Source organism: Triticum dicoccoides, chromosome 7B (genome assembly GCF_002162155.2).
Source record: "Triticum dicoccoides isolate Atlit2015 ecotype Zavitan chromosome 7B, WEW_v2.0, whole genome shotgun sequence".
NCBI classification, from domain to species: Eukaryota; Viridiplantae; Streptophyta; class Magnoliopsida; order Poales; family Poaceae; genus Triticum; species Triticum dicoccoides.
Genome location: NC_041393.1, coordinates 591,485,734 through 591,491,350, shown reverse-complemented (window position 1 = coordinate 591,491,350; position 5,617 = coordinate 591,485,734).

The window sequence follows — 5,617 nt, the reverse complement described above, 5'->3', positions numbered from 1 at the left end:
CCTGTAGAGCATCTTTATGATCAGCCAGTTATGTTGTGACGTTTGATAGCACAAAAGGTAGTCCTCTAGTATTAGGGAGTTGCATGATCTCATGGTCGAAGAAACATGTATTTGACATTAAGAAAGCAGTAGCAATAAACTGAACGATCAAATGACGATGCTAACGGTTGGGTCTTCTCCATCACATCATTCTCCTAATGATGTGATCCCATTATCAAATGACAACTCATGTCTATGGTTAGGAAACCTTAACCATCTTTGATCAACGAGCTAGTCTAGTAAAGGCTCACTAGGGAAACGATATTTGTTTATATATTCACACATATATTTAAGTTTCCAGTCAATACAATTCCATCAGAGGATTGTCTCTTCGAGTGGGCGTGCCACCGGTCACTGACTAAGGCAGAGACGAAGGGACAATCCCTCCGGAAGCTCAGCGCCAAGCAGCTTCGGCTGGGCATTGAGCAATCTGAGCGGGAGGCGGCGGAGGCAGTGAGGGTGGCCAAGCTCACGCGCCGGCAAGACCGCGTCGTCCGGCGCTTGCAAGGCTTCATCGTCATCTCCGATTCCTCCTTCTCCGATGGGTCCGACGGCTCCGACCTAGACCATCTCATGTCGCGGACTCCTACAACTATGCTGGTGATAGGAAGGGCAAAGGGCCAGCGAGGAAGTGGTGAAGATCCGTCTTTATTTCGAGTTTTTAGTTGTAGTTTGGACTTATCCACCGTATTATGTGTATTGTGTGAACTTTGGCTATCTTTCGACGATCCGGTTGTGATCTTTTGATGAACCGATTGTGCATTTGTATGTCCACTCATGATCTACGTAGTTTTTATCAATGTTGCATGGTTTAGTAAGAAAATAGAGGACGGAATATGAGATACATGGGTGTGGAGACGCGGATATAGGTAGTGCCTGGTCAGTGCCCGCGGACGTGCCCGAGCGCGTCCGTGGGCATTTGAGGTGCCGGATTTGCTGAGTCCGGCTGTAGATGCTCTGAGATCTCACATTAGGTGAGATCAATTTTTTTTATAAAAAATCTACAGGTTCAAACATTCTCAAAACATTATAGATACACATCAATGGTTGATGTTCAACCTCAAAATGTTCCAGCTCCTAATTTGACATATATTAATAGAAACAAAAAAGATAAAATTGGACGTGAATAGTGTTAAAGTACTATTCACCCAAAGCTGTCACTATTCACATTTGAATTTATCTTTTCTTAATCTCCAAATTTACATCATGTTTTGGGCTGATTTTTTTCTTTTGGAGTTGTAGACATACCCTACATGGATGTTGTCAAATAATTTTATTTTATTTTGAAATGTCTAAAAAAATTTTGGGTTGATCTCACCATCTCCCCTAATGTGAGATCTTGAATAAGTATGAAGACTTGTCTGAGATCTCACATTATGTGAAATCAATGAGATTGACTTTTTTATGAATGTAACGGTATCTTTTTTTTCTCGAATACGCATGAGAGTGTATCATTTCATTGATAGAAAGAAGAGAGTTACATGTGCTAAGCGAAGCCACGCATTTGGTGGCTAGGTTAGCAGAGCATTACAGTGGTGGCAAAAAGAATCAAGGTGGGTCGAAAATGAAAACATGAAGCCCCTTGGCACCTGCCATCGTCCATAACCTAGCCTCGTCAAGGGCGGCAATGATGGCATCATCAGTGGAGGGGCTGGCGTTGTCGAAGATACAAGCGTTTCTATGCTTCCATAAGGTCCAGGCCAGGACGATCCCGAGCGAAGCGGTGCCCTTGCGGAGAGAGGGCGGGGCGGACGTAGTGGCCTCATGCCACCAGTCGAAGAAGGACTCATGCCCGATGGGCATGGTAGCAGTGAGCCTGAGCTTGGAGAAGATGACATGCCAGACCGTGCGGGAGAAGGGGCAGCCGATCAGGAGATGCTACATGGACTCGGTGGCCTGGTCCCAGAGCACGCACGCAGGGGAGTGTGGAAGATCGTGGCGTGCTAGTCGCTCACTCGTCCAACATCGGTCTTGTAAGGTGAGCCACATGAAAAACTGGACGCTGAGGGGAGCCCAAGTCTTCCAGGTGAGAGTAGCATGCGGTGAACTGGTGGAGCCGAGGAAGAGCGCGTCATAGCAGGACTTGGCGGAGTAGAGGCCATTGGCGGTCCAGCGCCAACGTAGATTGTCCGGGCGGTCCAGAAGAGTGATGAGACGCACGCGCCGCCAAAGCTCAATGTATTGCACCGTGGCCAGTGGGCCTAGAGCGCCCACAATGTCCTGAACCCAGGCCCGTTCTGCGAGACCATCAGCAACCAGGCGAGTCTTGCGGTGCCGCTTTGGCACCATGGCAAAGATAACGGGCGCGATTCAAGCGACAGATTACCCATGGATCCAGTGGTCCATCCAGAATTTGCACAAGCGTCCATCGCCAAGCTCACACAGCGTGGAGGCGCGGAAGATGGCCATGACCTCGGGGTCGGAGGGGATGGATAGATGGCTCCAGGGACGCGACAAATCTGTGCGCTGCAGCCATAGACAATGGGTGCGGAGGGAGATCCCGGCGCGCCGCAAGTCCCAGACGCCCAGCCTGCCAAGCTCAAGCGGCATACAGACACGGCGCCAATTGACTGTGTAATGACCTGCAACAGAATCCTTCCTCCCGTGCCATAAGAAGTCACGGATGACCCGGTTAACCAGCTTAAGAATGTGAGCATTGAGGATGATGGCTGCAAGTAGGTGTCCGGGCATGGCGCCGAGCACATGCCGCACCAGGGCGAGCCGCTCGCCTCTGGCCAACAGGGATGCCCGCCAGGTGGAGAGCTTCTTGTCGATCGGTCCACGAGTGGTAAAGACGGGGGAATGAATCCTTCGAATTGACAGCGGCAACCCAAGATAGATAATGGGAAACGGCTTGACCGGGCACTCCAGCTCTTGCGTGATGGTCATCTCATGAGTGGGGGAGCAGAGCACTTGCCAAAATTAGTATGGAGGCCGGAGGCACCGCCGAACACGAGCAGAAGCGCTCAGAGCGCGGCAAGGTCTTGTCTATCCAGGTGGCAGAAAATCACCACATCGTCCGCGTATAACAAGATGCTGGAAGCCATGTGGGTGGGGGTAAGCCGATGCAGGATCCCATCCTGGATCGCGCGCATGATGAGGGAGTTGAGCACATCCATGATGATGATGAATAGCATAGGCGACACCGGGTCGCCCTGGCGCAGCCCCTTAGCATGGGGGGTCGGGGGGCCTGGTGATCCGTTGATGAGGACTCAGGTGCTAATAGTAGACAGCAGAATAGTGATCAACTCACATCAACGGGGGCCGAAACCGCGATGGCGTAGGACTTGGAGCAGAAAACGCCATGAGACTTAATCAAAAGCCCGGGCGCTGTCGAGCTTGAGTAGCACGCAAGAGAGCTTGCGGCTTTGGAGGTGCCTAGCTATCTGTTGGACCAGGAGAAAATTGTCGTGAATGCATCTGCCGGCGATGAAGGCACTTTGGTTGATTGAGACAATGTCGGGTAGCTTCGGGGCGAGCCGGAGAGAAAGCACCTTGGCGAACAGCTTAGCCAAAAGGTGAATGAGACTGATAGGCCTATAGTCGGTGAGGGAGGAGGCATCCGGCTTCTTAGGCAGCAATGTGATGAGTGCCTCGTTAAGCTTCCCAAAACCCCTGCCATTCAGCGCATATAGCTTGTCAAAGGCCTCGCGGAAGTCCTTCTTGATCACCGGCCATGCGGAACACAAGAACTCAGTGGTAAATCCATCCGGCCCGGGCGCCTTCCCATGGGGCAGCAACTTGATAGCGGTCCAGAGTTCGTCTTCAGAAAAAGGCACATCTAGCCCAGAGAGGTCCGAGGTGCTGACCCCGAGCATGTGAAGATCCAGCGTGAAGTCACGATCGCCCGCTGAGGTGAGCAAGCGCGAGAAGTGAGTGTAGGCTGCCTCGGCCATGGCCGCATCGTCGGAGAGGAGTTGCCCATCCTGCATCAGCCCTAGGATCTTGTTCTTGTGGAGTCGGTGGGAAGCATGGATTTTAAGGAAGGCCGAGCTGGTCTGCCCTTGCGCAGCCAGGAGAATCTTGAACGCTAGCGCGAGATCGTCCGCTCGAGCGACGCGAGACCAAGGTAGGTACACTTGAGATGACGGCAAAACCAGGTCTCGGTGGTGGAAAGCGGGTGCCGATCCTGAGCCTCGCCAAGACGCGCGATGAGCTCGCGCGTGACGGTAATCTGCAGCGAGATGCCTGAGAGGCTCCTGGTTCCCCAACTCCTCAAGCGACGGGCGGTGGCCTTAAGGCGGGCGTAGATGCGTCTGAATGGGTCGGGTCAGGATGAATGGAATTCCAAGCATTATCCACCACGTCCAGGTAGCCATCAAGCTTCGGCCAAAAGAGCTCAAAGTGGAAGCGTTTGGCAACGTTGCAGTGAGCCGCACAGTCGACGAAGAGGGGACAGTGGGCTGAGGCTGCCGAGGAGAGACAGTGGTGGAGGCATGCGGTCTGCATGACGTCCCAATTGGAGGTGCATAGAACTCGATCATTGCGAACCAAAGTGGGGTTGTCTTGCTCGTTGGACCAAGTGTAGCGGTGGCCATGTAGGTAGATGTCGCGTAGCTCCAAATCAGAGATGAAGCGACGGAAGCGGCTCATGGTCCTGTGGTTGAGGCGATTGTTGTTCTTGTCCGCAGCAGAGGTAATCATGTAGAAGTCGCCCCCGATGAGCCATGGGCCCGCGCAGGTGTCACAAAAATCTTGCAGCTCACCGAGGAAAGCGATCTTCTCAGCGTCCCCTTGCGGGCCATAGACTGAGGTAAGCCACCAATGCTGATCGCCCATGGGGGGGAGACGAGCGCCGAAATGTGGTGGTCTCCAATAGTCGGCCTAGATAAAAAAATCAGCTCTGGGCACCATGCGAGTAGGATGCCGCCACGAGTGCCGTCGGCAGGGAGGAAGAAGAAATCCAGAAAGGATGCGCCAAGGGTCTCAAGGACCAAGGAGCTGGAGACATCTACAAGTTTCGTCTCCTGTAGGCAGACAATGTGCGGGGCAGCCGAGGAAATGACGCTACGAACTGCCGAACACTTTGCACGAGAATTGAGACCGCTGACGCTCCAGAAGATGATTTTTAAGTTTGTATCCATAAGAAGATAGGGGGCGTGGGGCTTGGACAATAGCCAAGATCAAATCTCCACAAGGTGCGGGCCGCCGGTATGCTGCGGTGCGCCCCCATCGGGAGCAGGAGGGATGCGCCAGCCATAGAAGTCTGCGAAGGCCTGAATGATGTCCACCGCCAGCGGGCGCTCGAACAAGGCAGCGTACTTGGCAAGGGTGGCCTCGTCCACCGGGTCATCCCCCTTGAGCAAACCTAGACGACGAAGGAGGACGCGTTTCGCCTTCATCTCAGAATCCAAGCCTCGATCAGCCTTGGCGATCCTACCACTGCGGCGAGGCGTGAAATTGGGCGCCATCTCATTGTGCCGCCTACGTGGTGCAGGGGTGGGGAGGACGCGCACAACCTCGGTCTGCATGGCTCCAACAAAGACATCCATATCAGAGGCAGCAGGCCGGGCAGACGGGGCGGGCGGTAGCATGGGCTTGCAGGGAGGGGCCACTGCATGGTCGCCAGGGGGCACGC